Source organism: Sapajus apella, unplaced genomic scaffold (assembly GCF_009761245.1).
Source record: "Sapajus apella isolate SASKATOON/1434 unplaced genomic scaffold, GSC_monkey_1.0 scaffold59, whole genome shotgun sequence".
NCBI lineage: Eukaryota > Metazoa > Chordata > Mammalia > Primates > Cebidae > Sapajus > Sapajus apella.
The window spans coordinates 14,281,786-14,307,708 of record NW_022436999.1 but is presented as its reverse complement, the minus strand read 5'-3'; the positions used below and the strand labels follow the sequence as shown (position 1 = coordinate 14,307,708).

The following is a 25,923-nucleotide window of genomic DNA, read 5'->3' as shown; positions in this document are numbered from 1 at the left end:
AAAAAAAAAAAAAAAAAAAAAAAAAAAAAAAAGTTTAAAGCAATACACGCATATGGCAAAAAACAAAAAATCATTAAAGAAACGGATATCAATACGAAGGTAAAAAGTTCTCTCTCCAAAGGTAATAGCTTCCTTTTTTTTTTTTTTTTTTTTTTTTGAGGCGGGAGTCTCACTCTGCCACTCCGTCATCCAGGTAGTGGCGCAATCTTGGCCCAATGCAACCTCCGCCTCCCGAGTTCAAGCGATTCTCCTGCCTCAGCCTCCCAAGCAGCTGGGATTACAGGCACAGGCCACCACGCTTGGTTAACTTCTCTCTGTGTGTATTTTTAGTAGAAATGGGGTTTCACCATGTTGGCCAGGATGGTCTCGAATTTCTGAGCTCAAGTGATCTGCTCACGCAGCCTCCCAAAGTGTTGGGATTACACGCGTGAGCCACCAAGCCTGGCCACACAGCTACCTTTCTTGTGAATCTTTCTGGAATTCAAAATTAATTAAAAAGGAACACATAAAGTGCATCCACATATTCATAAATCCCTTACAAATGTATACAAATGAAATTACGTGATTTAGTGTTTTGAACCTTGCTTTATCCACTTAGTAATAATAAATGAGATATTTCCCTGTAATCCCAGCACTTTGGGAGGCCGAGACGTTGGACCACCTGAGGTCAGGCGTTCAAGACCAGTCTGGGTAACATGGTGAAACCCCATCTCTACTCAAAATACCAAAATTAGCCGGGTGTGATGGCGCCCGCCTGTAATCTCAGCTACTCGGGAGGCTGAGGCAGAGAGTCGCTCGAACCCGGGAGGCAGAAGTTGCAGTGATCCACTATCGCGTCACTGCACTCTAGCCTGGGCGACAGAGTGACTACCTCTTAAAAAAAAAAAAAAAAAAAGACATCTTTCACTTAGAGCTGATGCTGCTCCATTGCGTGCAGTTCCTAAAATGTAATCAGAGGGACTGGGGTAGGTATGAGACAAGCCATTTTAAGTTGAGGGGAATTAAGGGGATCAGATTCGGAGGGATGGGCCAATTTTGCTGGCACGTAAGATATTAGTAAGATGCCTTAGGGCCAGAGGCCGGGATTTTGCACTTCCTTTACTTTTTATACTGGAGAGGAATAAGGAAGTAAGTTGGTTTGGGTGGAATATGTGTTGTCTGAAGAAGGATTTAATAGGCTGAGAAGCACAAGGTAACTGACATTCGGATCTGGAACTGAAAAAGGAAATCTCGGTTTGGAAAAACTACAGGGCTGGTTACTTTTCTACACACTTTAAACGGCCTAGTCATCCTTGCCCCCTCGTCATTTTAAGAGAAGCCCTTTCTTTATTCACTTTGCGCGGTGGAGGCTTCATTTCGCGCTTTTTTTTTCCTAGGCCTGGGGCTAGGGCGGATCCTTTGCGCCCGTCACCTAACTACGCCTCTCAACCCCCTCCTCGCCCCCGCGCCACCGGAAATCCGAGGTCTGGGACCTTCTACTAGGCACTCTAAAGGGCAGTGATAGGACACCGCGGCCGCCAATCAGACCTCCCAGATACCCGTATGTGAGACGGTGCGCGATACAAAGGCGAGTTTCCACCCAGAGGGTTGTTCGGGACAATGACCAATAAGCATTCCTCAGGCGATAAGTGACAGGAAAGATCACCAATTATAACCTAGTTTCGCTCACGCATGTGGAAATTCTCCTGGTTATTCTAACCCACTGCTAATTGTGATTGGGTAGAATTCTGAGGAGCGGTAGAACTGTCTAATTAGCAGCGGGAGCGAAAAAACGCACAGCCAATAGGAAGATTCTCAGGAGTGGGGCGGGGATTAGGCCTTCGCCTCGGCGGCAGAGGAGACTCGGGGGCCATTTTGTGAAGAGACGAAGACTGAGCGGTTGTGTCTGCGTTGCCGACCTCGAGCAGCAGTCGGCTTCTGCACGTAGAACCCGGGAGTAGGAGACTCAGAATCGAATCTCTTCTCCCTTCTCTCTCCTGGTAAGTGGAGAGGGCGGACGCAGGGAGGGCGCTGGGTGTCTCTGGAATCAGGGGGTGTGGGAGACAAAATGAGGGAACCCTTCCCCCTGCTGACTAACCAGGCCCTCGTTTATTCTGTTTGCGTTGGGGGATTAGGTCTGAAGGGGGAGGCAGTTTCACAGGCCTCAGCCTCTGCGTAGATTTAACCTAGTGTCCTCTAGGCCACGATTCGCAGGGAAAATGTCCTTTTTTCGCTCTTCCTGTGTTAACGGCTGCTTTCCTTTCATTTTCTACGACCGTGAGGACTCCGGAATCATGAAAATGAAGATCGCGATGCTCATTAATATAGTCGAAGTTAACGTAGCGCCGATGTCTTCTATTATCTCCATTCTTCTTACATGTAAAAATCGAGGGAGGGGGAGGGGGAAGGTTACCAAGTAGATGCACCACGAGCCTTTAATCCTGGATCGTGCCGCGTGGCCTACGAGAAAGGTTTAACAAAAGATTTACCATTGTACTGATAACTTTTTATTTTATTTCTCTTTATGAGCAAATGATGGAGCTCGAAATTGTTATTTTTACTTATAATTGTAAAACGAAATGTTGTGATCTGATTATATTAATTACAGCTGACTTTTCATCTGCAGGTTACAAAACACTTGAAATATATAAGTTAGTGGAACTTTGCTTGAGGTAGGTATTAACTCTCTTTCTCAGAAACTGAGGCAGAAAAGTGTTGGTTGTTAGGGGAATATTAAGTCATTGGCAGAACTAGTAAGAAATTTGACCACGAGGTCAGTCTTGTGATTTTTACCTAGTTAATGGAATACCGGGTTCTAAAAGTACTGTATTTGAATCTTTTTAAGAACCTGATGACGGAAACCACGGGGTAACTGGAAATTCCCAAATTGCGCTTAGGAAAAATACTACGATACTTGAGAATTTGTTATTAATGTCACTTTCTAAGCGTAAGATGACAAAATTTGACTTTCAGGATATTCTGGCATTAGTTTTCCCGTCCACCTAAACTTCGGCACAGATTCACAGCTACATTATGTTAAGCAAATATTACGGTGCTTATTACTTGCTAGGTGCTGAAATTTGATAGAAAAATTTACGTTAAAAAAATATGTAATCTTCAGTGTCACATTTATCTGGGAAATCGATTTTTATTTCTCGCATGAGATTTGGTTAAGCTTATTTTTCACAATCTGTTAATCTCAAACTAAAGCTGTTGAGAACAGTTTAACTCCGCAGGGTAAGAAATTCATCCGTAAGGCAACCTGTTTGATGGGAAGTAAAATAAGGATCAAAAACATCGCGAGCCCTTATGGCCTAAAGGTTTATATTATGCCTGGACTTTAAAGTTTATCATTGTGCTGAACTGTTAGAAATAAATAAGGGCAAAAATTGATTAATTGGGAAATCGTATAGGTAGTAAAAATACAGTGTTTAAGAACAGTTAATAGTAATTGAAATTGATTGAAGGGCATTTTGCCTTTGAGGCGTTAGAAATATGGGTTCCTTCCGGTCAATATGTGTATCCGGGTACGAAAAATTCTTTGAGTTAATATCAGGAACTGTTTACCACGGGATTTATATCACAATTCTAGGTGTGTTCTCAACTAGATAAGTATTTAGTACATTTTCATATTGGCTAGCGGGAAAAGTGTAAGAAGGATGGCTAAGTTGCAGGTCTTCTGAACTTTTTTCCCCATGCCTGTGCCACTCTTGGGAATACTTGGTGGTTGGTAATTCTTTCTGTAGAGAATTTAAACAGCTTATGTTTGTAATTAAATCTGTAGAGGATTTGACATGGCATTCGACCTTGTTTTGGATGGAATGGCTGTGCGAAACAAGCAAAGAATAAATTCCAAAGTACCTAGTTGCTCTAAAAGACTAAGGGGCGAATTATTAAAGCTTAATATTTAAGTGGTGAATGTGAGAGGTGTTGACTGGGAGTGTGTAACAGCTTGCCTAGGAGTTAGGAGAACTACATTTTAATCCTTGCTCACATAAGAGGACTTAAGACTTTTTTTTGACCTATTTGAATTTTTAGTTTCTAATTCAAATTTTTTGTGGCTAGAAGACTAAAAATTGTACAAATACAGTTTTATTATAAGCAGTATATATATATTTTTTTTTCTTTTTGGAGATTGAGTCTCTTGTTGTCCAGGCTGGCATGCAATCAGTGGCACGATCCTCTGCCTCCCGGGTTCAAATGATTCTCCTACCTCAGCCTCCGGAGCTGGGATTAAGGCGTGCGCCACCACACCTGGCTATTTTTGTATTTTTAGTAGAGGCAGGTTTCACCATGTTGGCCAGGCTGGTCTTTTAATTCCTGACGTCAGTGATCCACCCGCCTCGGCCTCCCAAAGTGCTGGGATTACAGGCGTGAACCACCTCACCCGGCCACAGTTTTTTAAGTTAGTAGTTATTGCTACTATTCTAATTACTATTCGAATAGTAATTAGTATTACTACTATTCTAATTACTATTCGAATGGTAATTAGTATTACTACTATTCTAATTACTATTCGAATGGTAATTAGTATTACTACTATTGTAATTACTATTAGAATGGTAATTAGTATTACTATTTCAGTCTTAAAATAATTTATTGTCTCTGGGGAGCATTATTTGCTCTTACTTACTATGTATATTCATGTGTTCTCTTTGGAAACAGGAAGATTTTTGTTTTGTGCATATTAGATTTACTAGAGGATTGACTGGTGAGAACCAGAACGTCAAGGTGTAGCATAATTGCAGGTGTTCTCAATATTTGAGTTTATTAACATTACAGGAAAAAGGGTTTCTTTGGGACATTTATTGTGTTAGCTTATGTTTTTTTGGATTCATTTATATTGTATCAAAAACATTTGGTGCTCAAACTTGATTCTGTCACATTACACTGAAGGACAGGCACTTTGTTTAAAGAATTGATTCTAAAGTAGGAAATAACAGCTTCCCCATTTAAACTCTTCACAGTCGTTCTCAAACATTAGCTGACATCAGAATCAAAATAGTTAAAACAGATAGCTGTGATCTCTGCCACCAGGGTTTCTAAGTAAGTAAGTCTGGGGTGGGGCCTGAGAATCTGCACTTCTAGAAAGTTCCAGTTGATGATGCTCATGTATCACTCATTCTGAGAGGTACCCTTTGAGAAGAAGGGATCCAAACCTCTGGCAGGTTTGACAAAGAATAACTTAGAGATACTTTTATTTAAAACTGTCTTTTGAGTTTTATCTAAGGATATTTTTTTTTAATATTTAATTTTTTTTTGAGAGCCTCACTTTGTCACCCAGATTAGAGTGCATCTCAGCTCACTGCAACGTCAGTCTCCTAGGCTCAAGGGGTCCTTCCACCTCAGTCTGCTGAGTAATGCTGCTAATGTTTTTTTGGTAGAGACGGGGTTTTGCCATGTTGTCCAGGCTGACCTTGAACTCCTGAGCTCAGGTGATCCATTCTCCCCAGCCTTCCAAAGTGCTGCGATCATAGGCGTGAGCCACCCTGCCCAGCCTCTAGGAATGCTCTTGATCGAAAATGGTACTGAAGTTGGTCTTTTTATGAGTGATAGTACCAGTTTAATATAAGTAACATCTTGGGAGATAACTTCTTGACATCAAAAGATAGACATGCTTGCTTTTCACATTTTTCTTTAAGCCTGTATCTTGTAGCACATGTACAAAGGATTTGGTGTGGTTGAGCTGTAAAGTTACAGATCCTGAAAACTGTGTACCAGGTTTGGGTTCTGGCTCCAAGAAAATGGAATGTTTCACCCTAACTGTATTTCATAAACAAGCATTCACATGTACATTTCCTACAATTCTGCACAAACTTTCTGCAGTTTGTACATTTATACAGTTTCACACATCAAATGTAAAAACTAACCTGTCATTCCTACACTGTTCTACTTTAAAACAATTTACGGTTTTAGTTAGTACCTGTTGCTGCTGTAGTCATTCGTGTATAGTTGGCTTAAGGAACACTTCTGAAAGCTCAGTTAAACTTTTTGAGACAGGGTCTCACTGTGTTACCCTGGCTGGAGTGCAGTGGCATGATGGTAGCCCACCGCAGCCTCAAACTCCTGGGCTCAGGTAATCCTCGTACCTCAGGCTCCTCCTAAGTAGCTGGGACTACAGGCCACTATATCCTGCTAATGTTTTATTTTTAATAGAGATAAGGTCTCCCCATCTTTCTCTGGCTGGTCTTAAACTATTGAGCTCAAGCCATGCTCTACCCCACCTCCCAAAGTGTTTGGATTACAGGTGTGAGCCACCACCCTGGCCTTAAAATATTTTAATTTCCTGAAATTTTCAAAGAAGAATAAGACCTCATGGCTAAATTGAAAAGTGAGTGTAGCTAGTTTGTTTGCACAAGGAGCTACAGTCGAATTGCAGTTCTTATTTTAGCTGATGGAACAGTTGTCATGTAAATTTTTAGTATGGTATTATATACCAGATGTTTAGAATCCATAACATGAAATTAGCTATACATGCTACTTAGTAAACAGTGGAATACAGAAACAAAAGAAGTGTTACACATAAGAACTGGAATTTTTTTGTTTTGTTTTTTTGCGGCAGGGATTTGTTCTTGTTGCCCAGGGTGGAGTGCAGCGGCACCATCTTGGCTCACTGCAGTCCTCCACCTCCCGGGTTCAAGCAGTTCACCTGCTTGGGCCTCTTGAGTAGCTGGGGTTGCAGGCATGCGCCACCACACCTGGCTAATTCTGTAGTTTTAGTAGAGAAATGGTTTCTCCATGTTAGTCAGGTTGGTCTCCAATGCCTGACCTTAGGTGATCTGCCTGCCTTGGCCTCCCAGAGTGCTGGGATTACAGGCGTGAGCCACCACACCTGGCAGGACAGTAATTTTTTCACCTATTTTATGACATGAAATATTAATTAGCCATAAGTCTTTTTTTTTCCATCTGTATATATATTTTTGTCAGTGAGTAGAATAATGTTCCCCTTATTTAAAACATCTTTTCCTGTAACAGGAGAACCTATTAAGTCTTGTGGTTTGATCACTCACTGGTTTTGAGAATAGATGAGTCATCTCTAGAGCTTCATGGTAGGCCGTTCACCTTCAGTCTGTTACTCATAGTAAAAAAACTCCACTGAGTTTAAAACCCATGAATCTGCTTACTTTTTATAATCTCAATATTCAACATTTGCTCACTATTTCATCTCTATTTGTTGGCCCGGTTTTTCTGTATTTACTTTGCCCAAACTGCACATTATGAAGATGAATATTTGAATGTAGATTCTTTTTGAGCCCCTCAAGGGCATATTGACATGGATTTAGTTAATTCTAGTCATTGATGTTGAAGAATTGTGAAAACACTCACTGGTAGAGGTGATTCTGTGGAGGCTATCCCATCCCAGTGGAATGTTAATGCTTTACCAAAATGTGTTAGATGCAGTAGACAGATGTTTCTGTCTTGGGGGTTTAGGGCACAACATTTCTGAGGAACTCTGACTCAATCTGTCCCTTCTCCTTTCACAGGGCAGCAAGGCGAACCCCATCCCTACTCACTGGAGCTCAGCTTTGATTTTTAACCTCCCTTCCCCACCCTTCCAGAACACACACATTCCCATTCCAAAACTGATTTTATAAAGACATTTTAAACATAATGATGCAACTTGGTGTGCACTACGCGGCAAATGTACAGGTGTTTTTTTTTTAATTGTTTCCAAGACCGGGACCTGGATTTAAGATGTAATTTTTAAAATTTCTATTTCTATTTTTTCTGCAGCAGTTGGGTTAGAGGAGGAGGAGCCTTTTAGCCTCTCATAAACTGACCTCTCTACTTCCTCGTGTATTTTTAAGATTGATTGATGATGTGGAAAGGGCTTTGCTTGTCTGCTACTGAGAACTTTATCCTTGCGGTTTTTGTGGAAACTGCTTTTGGAAAGAGAAAAGAAATGAACTTTACTGACTTGACATTTTTGCACCTCCCGTTTTTCTAATCTGGGCTATTTTTATTTTTGTTTTTTTACAGTGAGATTTTTTTGATCTTCAGCTACAGTAAGTTATTCCAATTTTTTTTTAACATTTTTCCTGACTTTCCGCTGATTTCCTTTTTATTGTTGTTACTAGTTACTATTACTTATTATTATATTAATACTTATGATGGTGATGATGATGATGATAATGACACTGATGATTTTTAACCGGATTAAAATCGAGTTTTTCTGAATGTTTCTAAGAATTTCTCCGGCCTCCTGATTGACTTTGGAGTTTTGCATCTTGGGAGAGAAAGCGAAGGCATTAGTATTTTTAAGTGGATTGATCACATAAACCTTTTCTCTCCCAACCCCACCCTTGCCCTCATCCCCTTCCCCACACTGAAAGAATTTTACTGGCTGTTAAGTCTATGACCTTATTTTTCCTGATCTTTAACTTAACTGTTTTAGAGCATCTCTGGACGTCTGTATTTTTAATTTTTTTTATTTTTGTTTTTTTATTTTTAATCTTTCATTTGTTAAATTTTTAAACTGTGCTGCAATAAAATGTGTGTGGTACTACTTAACACTATGATCGTGATGGCATTTTCCCTGAAAGCCATCTTCCTCCTGTTTCCCTTGAAATCCCATCCTGCTTTTCCTGTACACTACCCCTCACAAACCACAAGCTGCAGCAACATGGATGCCCAGCCTGGAGCAGCAGCAGCCAGGATGACCTGGAGCCAGGGGGGCCTTCGGAACAGATGCACACCCTTCCTGGGTGATGGTAAGAGGTGTGAGGTCCACTTGGATTCATTACAAAGACTAGGAAATAAACCCGTTTAAGTTTAGTTGATGTGTATAGGTCATAGCCTCTGGAAGTATTTGGACTCAGTGTTTTGTGTGTGCATCTTGAGGTGTTTCCCAAGGGGGACCACCTCAGTTATTTGTAAACTAATGGAATTTGAGTTTCTAATTAACTTGGGCTGATTTGAACATTTTGGATTCTTGGAAAGAGCAGCTGAAGTTTAAAATGAAGGTGGCTTGTTTTAGTGATTATCAACAAGATAACATTAAGAAGTCCTTTTTCTTAGATTATTACAATTTAGTAAGCATTTTCTGTCATTCGACATATTTCTTGGGTTTGTGACATTTTTGGATTGTATTCTATTTAGACTTTTTATCTGATTAAAATTTCAAGAGTCAAACCATAAGAGATATGACATAGTATTAAAATGCTGTCTCACTGGAGGGGTAGGCTTTTTGACCTGAGAAAGCAGGGAAATCTGTTTAAACTCTACATCCAATCAGGAACTGTCTAAGGCTGTCCCCATTTACAATAGTGACTCAAAGTCCAGCTAGATTTTGGGGACTTTAATGTGTTCCTGATGGTAAGAAGGGAAGAATTCTGTATTATTCACAGGAATGGTGTAGAGGTTAATAAAAATGTGGATAGCTAAAGAGTAAGAATTTTAACAACCCATACTGTTTTACTCACTACAGCAAAATGTTTTGATAACCATTTTAGAGTTGCTCTGATAGATTTCAAGCTGGGGGATAATTTTACTTTAAAATATTTCTATTTTTTGTAGAGACAGGGTCTCGCTATGTTGTCTAGAGGCTGGTCTTGAACTTCTGGGCTCAAGTGATTCTCCTGCCTTGACACCCCAAAGTGTTGAGATTACAGGTGTGAGCCACTGCATCTAACCTGGAGTAATTTTTTGAAGGCGTATTTGGTGCTGTTGTACTAGGGTAAATCACAAACTTGCACCCTTACCGTACTTGGATGAAAAGAGTAAAATCTAGTTAAAGTGAACACCAGAGGTATACTCAAAACAGGATGGGAGAAAGTTAAAGCAAAAGATTCTTGGAGGATATCTAAAAAAGGAATGGGAATCTTTTAATTTTGTTAAATAGGTACAAGCTTTATTGATTCCCTCCATTGTATGAGAGAAGTAGAAATAATGTGCTGCTGTCAGTGTATGGAAGCTGTTCAGTATAGGTATAGTTTGATTTATTCCTTGCTAATTCTACACAGTTACAGGACGTGTTCTGTTTTGGGGATATAAAATACAGGTTTTTTTTTTGTTTTGTTTTTTTTAATTTTTTTTTTTTTCTTGAAGATATGTTCAATAGAATGTAGTTTATTATGTTTTAAGGGCTTCACAGCTGGAATAATGTCAATATATGATGAAAGGCAAACACAGGCCGTTTTGAAGCCTGCAGAAATAAGCTGAGGGTGTTGGTACCTGCCTATAAACCTGTAGTCCCAAATAATTGCGGTCTGAGGCAGGAGGGCCCCTTGGCCCAGGAGTGTAGAGGCTATAGTGTGTGATGTGAATATCAGCTGTACTCTAGGCATGAGACCTGAGACCCCATCACTATTTTTTTTTGAGACAGCCTTGCTCTATTGCCCAGGCTGGAGTGCAGTGACAGGATCTTGGCTCACTGCAACCTCTGCCTCCCAGGTTCAGGCTATTCTCCTGCCTTAGCCTGCCAGGTAGCTGGAACTACAGGCGTGCACCACCATGCTTGGCTAATTTTTGTATTTTTAGTAGAGACGGGGTTTCACCGTGTTGTCCAGGCTGGTCTCGAACTCTTGACCTTGTGATCTGCTTCCTAAGTGCTGGGATTACAGATGCTAGCCACAGTGCCCTGCCTTAATTTTTGTATTTTTAGTAGAAACTGGGTTTAGTAGAGACGCCATCCATGGTGGCCAGGCTGGTCTTGAGTTCCTGAACTCAGGTGATCCACTGGCCTGGGCCTCCCAAAGTGCTGGGATTAAGGGTGTGAGGTACCATGCCCAGGGAGACCCTATCCCTTTTTTGTTGTTGTTGTTGTTGTTGTTTTTAAAGAAAGTAGGCGGGGCGTGGTGGCTCATGCCTGTAATCCAAGCACTTTGGAGGCCAAGGCGGGGGGGATCACCTGAGGTCGGGAGTTCAAGACCAACCTGACCAACATGGTGAAACCCCATCTTTAAAAAAAAAAAAAAAAGCATGCAGAAATGGATACCTAAGTAACCCTAAGAGGTCAGGGGATTCTTTTTTCCTTTATTTACAATTTTAAATGTATAAGATTTCTTTTTTTTATTTACAATTTTAAATGTATAAATTTATCTCCTTGACCTTAATCACATAAGGGGATCCTTTTAAGAGAGGTAGGGTACTGGAATGAATTTTAAGGCCAGGTAATAAAAATTCGAATGCCATGCAAAAGAGTTTATGTTTTATTCAGAAACCAATGGTGAGCCTTTTCTTTTTTAAAGATGGGGTTTCACCATGTGATGGCCAGGCTGGTTTTGAACTCCCGACTTCAGGTGATCCACCCACCTCGGCCTCCCAAAGTGCTAGGATTACAGGTGTGAGCCACCGCGCCTGGCCTGTGGTGAGCCATTTTAGGAAAGATTCTAAACTGGAAAGTGACATCAAATTTTCCATTTATTTTTTGTTTTTATTTTTTGAGAAAGGGTCTTGCTCTGTCACTCAAGCTGGACTGCAGTGACATTAACAAGGCTCACTGGGAGATATTAAAATCCAAGGAAGACTACTACATATAAGGGAGTTAGTAAAATCCAAGAAAGAATGACCTGGCCTGGACAAAGGTAATGCTAAAGTGATTAGAGATTAGGAGGTAAATTTAGGAGCATCTCAGGATGCATTTGATAAGATGGTCAAGAAGACAGATTTGGCATGATTGCTGGTTTCTAGCTTCTGTTTGGGAATGTAAATGAAGGAAGCAGATAATAGATTGAGAGGGTGGGAAAAAGTATTTTAAACATCTTAGAGATGTTCAAGAACATTGAAGTATAAGGTATTAAATATTCAAGTATTTATTTAGAAAATCATTAGATTTGGGCATATAGAGATGAACAAAACATGTTCCCTGCCCTCTTTGATATTATACATCATTGAGGGAAGAAACAAAGTAAACACATGGCATTTTCGCAGTCAGGATCAATAAAGGAAAAGAACAGGATGAATGAGAAGATAGCAAGGGAACCAAAATTAGAACATGAAATTTGGGGGATGCTGCCAGGGAAGGAACCTTAAAGTAGCTAATGATGAAGCTGAATCTGTAAGAAAACCATCTGTGAAAGCACAGATGAGTGGAAAAAAACCTGACCACCAAGTAATAAATAATACTGGAAAATAATTACCAAGAATACATAGATGAAGGATGGAGTTGGAGAGGTAGGCAAGGACCAAACATTCACGGGACCTTAGAGGGTCTTAAGATCTTATCTTGGGCACAGGTAGAGTCTGTTGAAGGATTTTCAAGAAGAGATCTGGTTCATCTTTTGGCTGTTGTGTGGGGAATGTTTTAAGAGGGTAAAAGTAGGGCAGTAAGTTAGAGACCTATTAAGAGTAGGCCACTGCCTCAGTCTCTTGAGGAAAATAGTCATCACAGGCCTTACAATAACTTGTTCTGGTTTTTCAAATGAGTTTTTATTGTGTGTATCAATGAGCAAAATAAATCTGAGTAAGATTGATCAGCCTCTAGGAAACTACTAATTTCTGTCGCACTTTGTTGGGTCAAATAATGGCTTTCTGATTTGAAAGAAAAAAGTAGCAGAACTTTAATTTCTCTCTTACAGAATATTCTAAACACTTGACTATGTGTCCACTACTGGGTTTTTTTTTGTTTGTTTTTTTTTTTTTTTTTTTGAGATGGAGTCTTGCTCTGTCACCCAGGCTGGAGTGCAGGATCTCATTGCAACCTCCGCCTCCCAGGTTCAAACAATTCTCCTGCCTTAGGCTCCCAAGTAGCTGGGACTACAGGCGTGCACCACCACGCCTGGCTAATTTCTGTATTTTTAGTAGAGACAGGGTTTCACCATATTGGCCAGGCTGGTCTGGAACTCCTGACCTTGTGATCCACCTATGTCGCCCTCCCAGAGGGATTGCAGGCGTGAGCCACCGCGCCTGGCCGTGTCCACCACTGTTAAAGTTCTTAGTTTGTGTTTACTTAATCATCATCAAAACCTTGAGTTAGGAGTAAATACTGTTATCATTCGTGCTTTAGAGGTGAGAGTATTGGAGTACAGAATTTAAGTAATTTGCTTAAAGTTAGACTGCTTAAATGGTTTAGCATGGATTTCACCCAAGGAGTAAGGCTGCAGATGTCAACACTTAATCTTAGTAGACTCTCTTGATCACTTTGGTATGTTGAGCATTCTAGAAAAACAAGTTTTAGTTTGGTTAAATTTCCAAAGAAAACTTTGGACTTTAATTTTTAAATTTTTAAAAGTAAATATGGCCGGGCACGGTGGCTCAACCCTGTAATCCCAGCACTTTGGAAAGGCTGAGGCAGGTGGATCACGAGGTCAAGAGATCGAGACCATCCTGATCAACAGGGTGAAACCCCGTCTCTACTAAAAATACAAAAATCATTAGCTGGGCATGGTGGTGCGTGCCTGTAATCCCAGCTACTCAGGAGGTTGAGGCAAGAGAATTGCCTGAACCCAGGAGGCGGAGGTTGCGGTGAGCCGAGATTGCGCCATTGCACTCCAGCCTGGGTAACAAGAGTGAAACTCCATCTCAAAAAAAAAAAAAAGTAAATAATGTTGATATATTTTTGCCCTTGAATTCATAACACCTTCAGTGTCTTGAAGATATGTGCATGTGCAAGACAGTACATTGTTTAGGTAGATGTATCTTGGTGGTAAAATGTTACTGTGTGTGTGATTGCATTGTTAATAGGGAAGCAAGCATGCAGCAGTTTATGCCTGTAATCCCAGAGGCTGAAGTGGGAGGATAGCTTAAGTCCAGGAAAGCCTGGTAAAATAGCAAGATCTCGTCTACACAAAGCTGGGTATGGTGGCACACAGCTGCAATCCTAGCTCCTTGGGAGGCTGAGGCAGTAGAATTGCTTTAATGTAGGAATTTGAGGTCAGAGTAAGTTATGATTGTGCTACTGCACTCCAACCTGGGTGACAGGGAGACCCTGTCTCTCAATATAAAATGAAAGAGAGCTTTCCTTCTTTATTTTTTTTAGACTATCATCATAAAACAGTAAAAAGTGATTTTAATTGGAAAAAAATTATTTGGATGTGTTAACTAAGCCCAGGTCCTTTTTCAGTCCTCATCTCACTTGACCTGTTGGTGCCATTTAACCAGTCAGCGATCTCTTCTTTGAAATGCTTTTTTTTTTTTTTTTTAACTTTGCTTCCAGGTTTTTGTTACATGTTACTGTTAAATCTCTTTCTGTTGGAGTGCCCCATGGTTCAGTCCTTTTACTGCTCTTTTCCGTCCACACTCTGGATCATTTCATTCATGATACCGTATACCATCTATAAGCTGATTTCCACACTTAGGATCAACAGTCTATACTTAATTCTCCTTTGAATGAAATACCAATTCAGTTACCTACGTGATTGAATATCAAATATGTCAATTTAAAAGTGCAAAACTGTGCTCCTGTTCTTTCCTTAAACCAGTTTCTTGTGTACTGTTGCCTTTTCCATTAATGAAACAATTTTTGTGTTGCTTGGGCCTAAGATTCTGGCTAGTCATCCTTGGCTTTTATTCATCTCACCTTTGGCCTATTAGAAAATCATGTTGGCGGAGTGTGGTAGCTCATGCGTATAATCCCAGCACTTTGGGAGGCTGAGGCATGTGCATTGCTTGAGCTCAGGAGCTTGAGACCGGCCTGGGTAACATGGTGAAACCCCGTCTCTACAAAAATATATAAAAATTAGCTGGGAGTGGAGGCACACACCTGTAGTCCCAGCTATTTGAGAGGAGACAGGCCTGAGAAACGCTTGAGCGCAGGAGTTGGAGGTTGCAGTCGAGATTACGTCATTGCACTCCAGCCTCCGTGACAGAGCAAGAGCATGTCACAAAGAGAAAATAAAATTATATTGTCAGCTCTTTAAAACGTACCACCACTCATATTGTCAACACTTGGTCCAATTTCAAGCCACTTTTTTTTTTTTTTGGAGGTGATATCTTGCTATGTTGCGCAGGCAGGAAATGCCGTGGCACAAATGCAGCTCACTGCAATCTCTGCCTCCTGGGTTCAAGCAATTCTTTTTTTTTTTTTTTTTTTTTTTTTTTCTTTTTTTTTTTTCCCCATTTATTTATTTTATTGCATTTTAGGTTTTGGAAGCAATTCTTCTATCTCAGTCTCCCAAGTAGCTGGGACTACAGGCACATGCCCTGCTAATTTTTATATATATATTTTTTAAGTACGGAGTTTCAACATGTTGGCCAGGCTGGCCTCAAGCTCCTGACTTCACGTGATCCACCTGCCTCGGCCTACCAAAGTCCTGATTTAGCTGTGATAAAATAAGTCAGGTTAGCATTTGAGCACATAGACTGCTGTGCTGCCTGTAATCAACATTTGGAAGTACTTGACTATTTTAAAAATATTTATTCCCTGTTGAGAAAGCGTGGCTATTTGTAAGAGGTAGCCATAGTGATTTAGAGAACATCTGGTTTTTAAAATTTCTACCTAATCTGATTCTGACTTTACAGTCTGCAATATTCTTCCTGTTTTCTGATCATATTGACCTATGGCTCTTGAGTTGATCTCAAAATTGAAAAAACTTTGGGAGTTCATTGAACCCGATTTAGGCTTTTCTGGGTAGTCATGAATAACAGGAGTTCAGTAGAGTACAGTTTGAACAAAATTTTTCCTCTAGCCAATTACAATGCATTGTAATTCCCTATATTAATCCATTAAATATTATCATCTTCATATAAGTGGGTTTTCCAGCTTCAGAGCTAGAAGAAAAATTTTCTGTTTTCCTTAAGTTTTTGGAATTCATCTTAGAGTTACACAACTATTTATGCTGTTTAAAATGAAGTTTTATTAAATATAAAGATAACATTTTGGTGTGTGCTTCCAGGCTTTTCTGGGGCATATACAGTATTCAAAAAGCCTTGTCATAGCATATATATTTAAGTAATAATATTTTAAAATTTAACGTATGTAAAGCTTTTGTTAGTAGATACAGATCTCTGAAAATTTTGTAGCAGCTACTACTAGACTATTTAGTAGTACGTGGTACATTGCATACTTGCACTATATTTTACCAATACACTGTTGTACCTTTCCCGATTTTTTTCTTTGGTAAAAGCTTTGGACAATCTTAAAACTACACTAATACATATTTTTCTTTCTTTCTTTTTTTTTTTTTTAACGGACGGGACTATAATTGTTCAAGGGTATGCACACTTTATTTTTTTTTTTTTTGGCGGGGGCTGGGGGGAGTATGCATAGTTCTTCACTCCACGCCAGAAGGTGGTATTAAGTTTAGCAATTCATTGCCAGTGTTAGTGGCCACGAGTACTTAATTTCTGGTTTTGTGAATTACTTTGTATCTTTTGCTTTCAGATTTGACCCTGTCTTATTCAGTGACTGAAGAGTTTAATAAGTCTTTTAATTGAATAGTAAAATGTTGATAGAGGTATAGATTTTTGAGTGAAATGTTACTACAGTGTTGACTATATTTCTGTATAGTTTGAGATTCATATGCAATTTTTTTCGGGTACATAACTTTGGTGGTACCTTTTTTTTTTTTTTAAGAGATGGGGTTTCACCATGTTGGGCAAAGCTGGTCTTGAACTTCTGGCCTCAACTGACTCCACCCACCTTGGCCTCCCAAAGTGCTGGGATTACAGGCGTGAGCCACTGCGCCTGGCCGGTGATATATTTTAATTGTGAAAAAATTTCAAACACACAAAGAGAATAGTATAATGAACTTCCATGTACTTGACCCACTTTAATAATCCATGGCCAGTCTTTTTGTTTATACCTACATCTACCCACCCACCCTCTTCCCATGTTATTTTGAAACAAATCCTTGATATATTAAATGTGTAGATACTTCAGTGTGTGTATATATATATGTGTGTGTGTGTGTGTATTTTCAATACTTGGGAAACAAAGCCACTTTAGTATCAGTGTGTATTTTTATTTTATTTTATTTTATTTTATTTTATTTTATTTTATTTTTTTTTGGTGGGGAACGGAGTTTTGCTCTTGTTACCCAGGCTGGAGTGCAATGGCGCGATCTTGGCTCACCGCAACCTCCACCTCCTGGGTTCAGGCAATTCTCCTGCCTCAGCCTCCCAAGTAGCTGGAATTACAGGCACGCGCCACCATGCCCAGCTAATTTTTTTGTATTTTTTTAGTAGAGACGGGGTTTCACCATGTTGACCAGGATGGTCTCGATCTCATGACCTCGTGATCCACCCACCTCGGCCTCCCAAAGTGCTGGGATTATAGGCTTGAGCCACTGCGCCTGGCCCAGTGTCTATTTTTAAAAGAAATAGGACTTAACCACAATTATCCCACCAAAAACATTTAGTAATTAAAGTATTTTAATTCTAAATGTATATAGAGGCCTAGTGTGGCTCATGCCTGTAATCCCAGCTCTTAGGGAGGCCGAGGCAGGCATATCACTGTAGGCCAGGAGTTCAAGACCAGTCTGGACAACATGGTGAAATTCCAACTCTACTAAGTATACAGAAAAATTACCTGGGTGCTGTGGTGCACCCCTGTGGAAGGCTGAGGCAGAAGGATCACTTGAACTCAGGAGGCAAATGTGCAGTTTGCCAAGATCATGCCACTGCACTCCAGCCTGGGTGACAGAGCAAAACTCTTACCTCAAAAAAAAACCCAACAAATCCATTTATATCAAAATACTACTCTGAAAACTGAATAAGGTATCCCCCAATGCTGTTTTATTTCTGCAGGGGTTTGGTGGGTTTTACTTGTCTTTGTTCTTTTGCTAACGTAGTAACTTCTGTCTGAAATTATGGAAGTGTTGTTTACTAAAGGTCCATTTTGAACTTAATTCTTAAGAGTCAGGGTCTTAGGCCGGTTGTGATGGCTCACCCCTGTAATACCAGCACTTTGGGAGGCTGAGGCGGGCGGATCACCTGAGGTCAGGAGTTCGAGATCAGCCTGACCAATATAGTGAAAACCCGTCTTAAAAAAATAAATAAATAAAATAAAAAGAGTGGGGGTCTTATGGTTATTCTCATTGGTGATAAAATTACTATATGCATTTTATTCTGAAATTTAGGTATAATCTCCTGTTTTAGCTGTTGGAGAGAATGTGTAGTAACTTTAATTCAGATATCCTTGTTAGCATGCTCCAGTGGTGCAATCATTTAACACGCGGTACTTATACGACAGATATCCTTATGAAAAATGATTCTGGACTGCTAAATTATTTTGTTATACCTGTCTAAAATCTTTTATCTATAATTTAGAAATTCTTAAATCTGACAAATTTTGCATTTGACATAGACTCATTTGGCAAGAAAACCCAATCTCAACTGATGTGAGCCTATTTATGTTCTATATGTGACATTTATTAAACATTTATGTATTTCTGCAGAAATACTTGAGGTGATAGGTGTGTGCTTCTTCAGATCCTACTGGGGTTTTGCTGAGCAATAAGAAAAGCATAGTACTTCTAAAATCTGAGAAAGACTGCTTTTTCTAATACATGTGTCTCCAGAGATTCTTTTTTTTTAATTTTGAGATGGAGTCTCACTCTGTTGCCCAGGCAGTGGCATGATCTTGGCTCACTGCAACCTCTGCCTCCTGGATTCAAGTGATTCTACTACCTTAGCCTCCCAAGTAGCTGGGATTACAGGCACCTGCCACCACGCTCGGTTAGTTTTTGAATTTTTAGTAGAGATAGTTTCACTTTATTGGCCAGGCTGGTCTGACCTCAAGTGATCTGCCTACCTCTCCCTTCCAAAGTGTTGGGAATACAGTTGTGAGCTACCATGCCCAGCCCCAAGGATTATCTTAAGAGACCAGAGCACACTTTGGTACAGCTCATGCTCTGTCTGAGATCACTGATAAAATTTATTTTATTTAAAATTTATTTTTAAAACCGATAATAAGGAAATGAAGTCTTGTGAATAAATGTTGGCCTCTATTCAATAAATAGCTGTGCTCTAGCATAGCATCATCACCATCTGGGAGCTACAAATGAGTTTCACCCTACTACTATGTGAATGAAAGTACCAACATAGTATGAATACCTGTATATTTTAGAAATTCACATTTAAATATTTATTGTGGATTTATTTCACCATGTTGGGCCAAGCTGGTGAGCACATTGAAAAGAACAAATCTAGAACACTTTTCACTTCTTTTTAAATTCTTTTTTGTGAATTACAAATTTTGGTGAACTTTGTAGCAAGAGTGGTTTTTGATATTTGGGGAGAGTGCTGAAGACCACAGTGTAGCCACATTGAATTTACATTGGAAATAATATAAAAAATGACATTGTATTTGTAAAATTTGAAATGACTTCTAAATTACAAATAGAATGAACAAGTAATTTCAAAGCTGGCAGGCTGGAAATATATATACTATCCTGAGATGTGTGCTTTGAATTATCAGAACTCTTAGGCAGATCATACCATATCTTAGCATAATAGAACCATTCTTTTATTCTTGGTTATAAAAGCTAAGAAGATTAACATTCAAAACTACTTCGCAAATCCAGGTAGATCTGTCATAGGATCATTTTTTTTCCCCTCAATGTTTTCAAGAAAATATGTAAACATACAGAACAGTATAATGAATTCTCTCTCTTTTTTTTTTTTTTTTTTTTTGAGATGGAGTTTCGCTCTTGTTACCCAGGCTGGAGTGCAATGGCGCAATCTCGGCTAACCGCAACCTCCGCCCCCTGGGTTCAGGCAATTCTCCTGCCTCAGCCTCCTGAGTAGCTGGGACTACAGACACGCGCCACCACGCCCAGCTAATTTTTTGTAGTTTTTAGTAGAGACGGGGTTTCACCATGTTGACCAGGATGGTCTCGATCTCTTGACCTCGTGATCCACCCACCTCGGCCTCCCACAGTGCTGGGATTACAGGCTTGAGCCACTGCGCCCGGCCTTAATGAATTCTTATGTACCTTCCACCAGGATTGCCATGTCTGCTTATATTTTTTTGCTGAACCATTTGCAAGGAAATTACTGACTGAAGACAAAATTCCCATAAATATTTAAATGTGGATTTCTAAAGTATACAGTTAGTCATACTATGTTGTTACTTTCATTCACATAGATAAGTTATATTAGAAATAATAGGACCTTCCTGTATTGTTTTTTGTATATTGCATGTTTTCTTTATTTCAGTTCTCAGTCAAGATTTATTGACCTCAGTGAAGTAATTTTGAAATACTCTATTTTATTTTTTCTTACTGGAGTAGTTATTCCGGATATGGATGAAATATTCTTTTATTTTTATTTTTTGGTGCCATGACTCGGATGAAATAATAATTCTTAACATATGATCTCAGCTCACTGCAGCCTCCGTCTCCTGTGAATCCCAGGAGTGATTCTCCTGCCTCAGCCTCCTGAGAAGCTGGGATTACAGGTGCTTGCCACCACGCCTGCCTACATTTTTGTGTTTTTAGTAGAGACGGGTTTCACTTTGTTGGCCAGCTTGGTCTCAAACTCCTGACCTTTTGATCTCCTGCCTTGGCCTCCCGAAGTGCTGGGATTTACAGTCAGCCACTGCGCGAGGCCACATCTTTTTAATGAAATATTAAAACTTTGAAAAAATATTTATCATTGGTTTGGATTTCCTGTCTTTTTTTTTTTTTTTTTTTTTTTTTACTCTTCTGACTTACGCAGTTTTTTAACATCGAAACTACGATCCACTTATATTTATGTTAGGATATAGAGTGAAGTTGGTTCCAATTTTTGTGCAAGATGGCTGCTTCGTGGTACCATTTATTGAATTATCCATTTTCCCCCATGATTTACAAGGTCTTATGTATTCTTAGTTCTTACACTTGAAACATATCACTTAGCATAATTATCTAAAAGTAGCCAACTTTGTTCATAGCCTGAAAATGTCGTAGTAATATCATCATGTACTACTACTTTCCCAGAGATTTCTCTCGTATTTACCTTGAGATATCTATTTTTGATTAAATGAGCCAGTGATTCTTGGCAGTGGTGTAAATTAAAATACACATCTTTCCCAGGCATTGGATGGCCTCTGAAGAGGCCAGAGGCCGGGGATAGGTGGAAGCAATAAAGATCCATAGGAAGCAGAGCACAAAAATGGTGACCAGAGACAGAGCGTAATGTGGAATAGGGTACCTTGACCCAAATAAGCAAAATAGGAGTTGAAGTATTTTAAACAACATAGATGAAGTGATGGTGAGCTAAGTATGCAGAAGAATTTATCGTATCCAAAAAGAATATTGAGAAACTTAACAGGAAATTATGAATGACTGAAAACTTTGCTATACAGAAGATTTAGTAATGCTTTTAGAAAATAGATAACTCGTTGCTGCCATCTAGTGCCGCTATTGTCTTTGAAATTTTTGCAAAGAAGGGAAATTTTACATATATAGCATATTCAGTATATGGAATTGATATTTATGTTGAATTGAATACAAGGAGTTGTTTAGGTCTTAAGATACAGTAATAAAGGAAACTGTAAGGCAGGGTTCTGAATTTCCTAATCCGATGTAATATGTATTTTCCTTTGTCTCTAGTGTGATACAATATCTGGTAAGTCAAAGTGACAGCATCTTTAATTTTTTTTTTTTCCTGGACCAATGGATAATGTGTTTTAAGTATGTGATTAGCCTATGTGGAGAGGTGGCCAGGGCTTGATGAAATAATTTCTCAGTAGAAACATCTTGGGCTTTGTTTACTTGTGTACTTCTGCAGTAAATAAACCAAGATAATACTGAAAACACTTGGGTTGAGTGGTACTGAGGACATGTCCAGTAATCTAATCTCCTATGCCTCAAACTCTTTCCATCAAAGGTGGAATTCTAGTGACCAGATTAAAAAGCAATAATGCCGAAGGCTGGATTCCACATTTAAATTAGTCTTAGCTTATCTCTCAGGGAATTCCAGGGCTTTTATAACCTGTTTGTGAACCACTTGAACCTTATTTATGTCAACAGTCTTCAGATAATGCAAAGTGCCATACCTTTTCCAAGTAGAACTACTTGAGATAAAAAGTCAATTTAGTGGAAACGGAGAATTTAATTTTTCCAATTTTTAGCTAGATTTGACAATCCAAGATTGGTTTGCCTCCATTAAAAGGGTGAAGAGGCACGGTAGCACCTCACACTTAGAATGAACAGTTGGAAATAAAATAGACAGGTTTGCTTCTATCCCAACTAGATAGAGTTTTTACTTAATTTTTGCTTTTAAGCTGTGGCTGGGATGGTGACAGTGTGAGATAGAGACAAATTTCTGTCTCCAAGAAACTTTCTGTCCTTCACAGTACTAAACCTCAAATTACTTCTGCTGCTTCAGGATAGGGCACATGATAAAACAGAGAAGCATAGCAGATAAAAACAGATTTTTGGGCAGTAGAAATAACTCAGTATTTTCCAGTTTTGTTTTCTAGATAATACAGGACTTTGGTGATCCTTTGATTAAAAATAGGAATAAGAACCTGAAATGAAAATATCATAGTATATAATAACATACAAACACATTTATCCACGTGTGTAATAGAAATTTGAGTGCTACCACTATGTTACCTCTTTTTTATTCTTTCTTTTTGAGACGGAGTCTCACACTGTTGGCCAGGCTGGAGTGCAGTGGCATGATCTTGGCCTACTGCAACCTCCTCCTCTCAGGTTCAAGCAATTCTGCTTCAGCCTCCCAAGTAGCTGGGATAACAGGCAACCACCACCATACCCAGCTAGTTTATTTTTAGTAGAGACTGGGTTATACCGTGTTGCCCAGGCTGGTCTTGGAACTCCTGGCCTCAAGTGATTTGCTCACCTCAGCCTCCCAAAGTGCTGGGATTATAGGCATGAGCCACTGCGCCCAGCCTAATTTTAGGATTTTAAAGTCTATCCTTTTCAGGACAGAGCTTCTGTGTCGTTCAGTATAAGTTTAAGAAAGAGTTTGACTTAAATAGCACTTAGGGTTCTCATTTGTTGAAGAAAATTTTTAAAGGATGTGACTAGGTTATGCTTTAAGAATTACAGAGTATTTAGCCTGTGCTACAACCTTCTGATTTACAAATAGTAGAAGAAACTGGAATATTTGGAACAGTATATTTGTTTGTTTTGAGACATTCTCACTTTTGTTACGTAGGCTGGAGTGTACTAGTGTGATTGCGACTCACTGCAGCCTCCGCCTCCTGGGTTCAAGCGATTCTCCTTCCTCAGACTCCCAAGGAGCTGGCATTATAGGCACAGGCCCCCACACCTGACTGATGTTTGAATCACAGCCTCCTGAGCAGCTGGGACTACAGGCACGCGCCACCATGCCCAGCTAATTTTTTGTATTTTTAGTAGAGATGGGGTTTCACCCTGTTGACCAGGATGGTCTCGATCTCTTGACTTTGTGATCCACCCGCATCAGCCTCCCACAGTGCTGGGATTACAGGCTTGAGCCACCGCGCCTGGCTGATGTTTGAATTTTTAGTAGAGGTGGGGTTTCACCATGTTGGCCATGGTGGTCTGGAGCTACTGACCTCAAGTGATCCGCCTGCTTCAGTCTTCCAAAGTGCTGGAATTACAGGCATGAGCCACTGTGCCCGGCCCCTGCTACTACTTCCTTAAAAAGCTAGGAGAATTTGAATTGTCCTATCTACTCTTCACAGGATTACTCCAAAATGTAAACCTTTATGTCCAACGAGACAGCCTTATGACCAATGAGACAGTGTAAATATGACTGATGTTACATTTATTTATATTTATAAAGCCTTAAACTTAAGGTTGCTTCCTTTTTTTTTCCCTAGTTGATAAAACACCAAAATTCTTAGAAAAAACTGAGTTGCTCTAAAACAAAAACCCTCTTTACAGTAACAGATAGGATTTTGCAAGCAAGATTTACGCTGTTTTTGTTTGTTTTTGAGGCAGAGTTCCGGGCTCGAGTGCAGTGACCCCGTCTTAGCTTGCTGCAACCAACCTTTGAATCCCGGCTCAAGCAGTTCTCATGTGTCAGCCTCCCAAGTAGCTGGGATTACAGGCATGTGCCACCTCGCTCGTCTAATCTTTGTACTTTTAGTAGAGATAGGGTTTTGCCATGTTGGCCAGGCTGGTCTTGAACTCCTGGCCACACGTGATCCATCCACTTGGCCTCCAAAAGTGATAGTATTACAGGCATGAACCACCATGCCTGGCCAAGATTTCCACTTTGGAATAATCCCCTGACAACTAGAAAACCTTCCAGAAGTAAAGGTAGTAACAAGGCAAGAAATGTGATCAAGGATTTTATTTTACCCATTGAAATTGTTGTACAGCTGCAAAAGGATGCCGGCCACCCGCTACATGCAAGAACTGAGGGACTGTTACTAGGATTTCTAACAAGAGTCTGCATAACATGGTAAAAGCATTGCTCGAGAAACCACATCATACCACCTAGAGAGAAATTGTGTTGTTGAAGCATCAATAACACCACAAAAAGGTATTGCCACTTGCAGGACAAGGTAGTCTTGCCAAAAGATTGCATATGAGGCTGAAAAAGCCTTTGGTCTCAGCTTCCAAAATCAGGAATTACAGAAGAATATGGGGAAATTGTACTAAGAGTATCCTGGAAAATACAGACAAGGAAACTACTGGTCAATACCCTGGATTCTTCAACAGATAAACTTTAAAACAGTAGAAGGGGAACTTATCTACAAAAACACTTTAAATGCCTCACATTTATTTTTCTGGAAATACTCTAATGTCTATGGTTATGCTTTAGGCATTAGAGGTTTTTTTGTTTTTTGGGGTTTTTTTTGACAGTCTTGCTTTGTCACCGGGCTGGAGTACAGTGACAGTATTTCGGCTCACTGCAACCTCCGCCTCCTGGGTTCAAACGATTCTGCTGCCTCAGCCTCCCGAGTAGGTGGGAGCCACCACCTACTCCACACCCAGCTAATTTCTTAACTTTTAGTAGAGATGAAGTTTCACCATGTTGGCCAGGATGGTCTAGCTCTCTTGACCTCATGACCCACCCACGTCGGCATCCCAGAGTGCTGGGATTAGAGGCGTGAGCCGCTACACCCTGCCTGCCTTACTTTAAAAGTAAGAAAATACTAGTAAAGTCAGACTGGTGGTTAACCTTTGGTGAGAGCAAGAAGAGATGGAGAGTGGAATCAGCCCCATAGAGTTTGGTTAGGAGATTTTCCAGGGATGCAACTGTTCTTGCACCTTTACACATTTAAAATGCCCCTTGTGTTCACTCACTGTTGGAGCAGGTAAAACTTGGAAATTTTAACTGCTTTTCTTCAAATTGGTTCCTCTTGCTTTTTAATTAAATACCTATGGGGTATTTTGGTATTCTGGTATTTCTAACTCATATTCTCCAAGTTCCTTATTTATTTTTTTTCTCCCACCGCAGTTAATGAAACCATATATGCTGGCTATCAGCTTGCCTTTACTGTTTTGCATTTTGGAGTTTTGTTGTAAATGCTGTCTGTAGGATAGTGATTTTGCCATCTTGGTGTCTTCTGTTGGAAATCAAAGATTGAAAAACTACTTTGCTGTTGCTGCTTCCTTCCAAGAATCCCAGTTCTTTTCCTGTAGATTTTTTTGTGTTAAACAGTATGGGCTAACATTATCTCTTTATGGAAATTTCATCTAAGGTACCTAGGATGAAGTGTGACTTAACATCATTTGGTTATTTCTAAAACTTTGGGAAATGTACCTCTTACATAAAATTTTAAAAATCAACATTACTAGAATTAAAAAGGAAGCTCTAAGGGGAGAGTCTTTGTTACTATTAATCCCCTGGAGTTGCCCCAAACGTGGTACTCAGCACATGATTATTAAATATTTGACCCTAAAAATGAATTAGTTTTAGTGACTGTTCATGTCTTAGGAGGATACGTTACTTAGAATTAATCGGTATTTTTGAGTACATCTGTCTTTACTGTTGCCTCCATCTTGAATTTAAATTCTCATAATTAAGTATGGGTATTTACAGCTATCTTACTAATTTTAGACAGCCTTTTGAAGTTGGGATTAGTATATTTCTAAAATAAGTAGTTGATGATTTTGGAGCAAATTAAAAAATAAGACCATAAGGAAAGTGAGAAATCATATCTTTAAACTCAGAGAT

At 39.6% G+C, this 25,923-nt stretch overlaps 1 protein-coding gene across 24 annotated transcripts in view; it reads left to right on the top strand.

Annotated features, from left to right (window-relative positions):
- Positions 1–1,557: 1,557 nt before the first annotated feature.
- The window catches only part of HNRNPC (heterogeneous nuclear ribonucleoprotein C), a 46,914-nt gene continuing 22,548 nt past the window's right edge, over positions 1,558–25,923 (top strand). For 7 of the 24 annotated variants that reach the window (XM_032246036.1, XM_032246032.1, XM_032246020.1 and 4 more), the window contains exons 1-2: positions 1,558–1,979; positions 7,960–7,985. The gene's annotated coding sequence lies outside the window, so the exon portion shown is untranslated. Of the gene's footprint in view, positions 1,980–2,605; positions 2,652–7,463; positions 7,677–7,959; positions 7,986–8,020; positions 8,698–25,923 lie in introns of those variants that run through there. The other 17 variants (XM_032246037.1, XM_032246034.1, XM_032246023.1 and 14 more) reach the window with 7 other exon arrangements.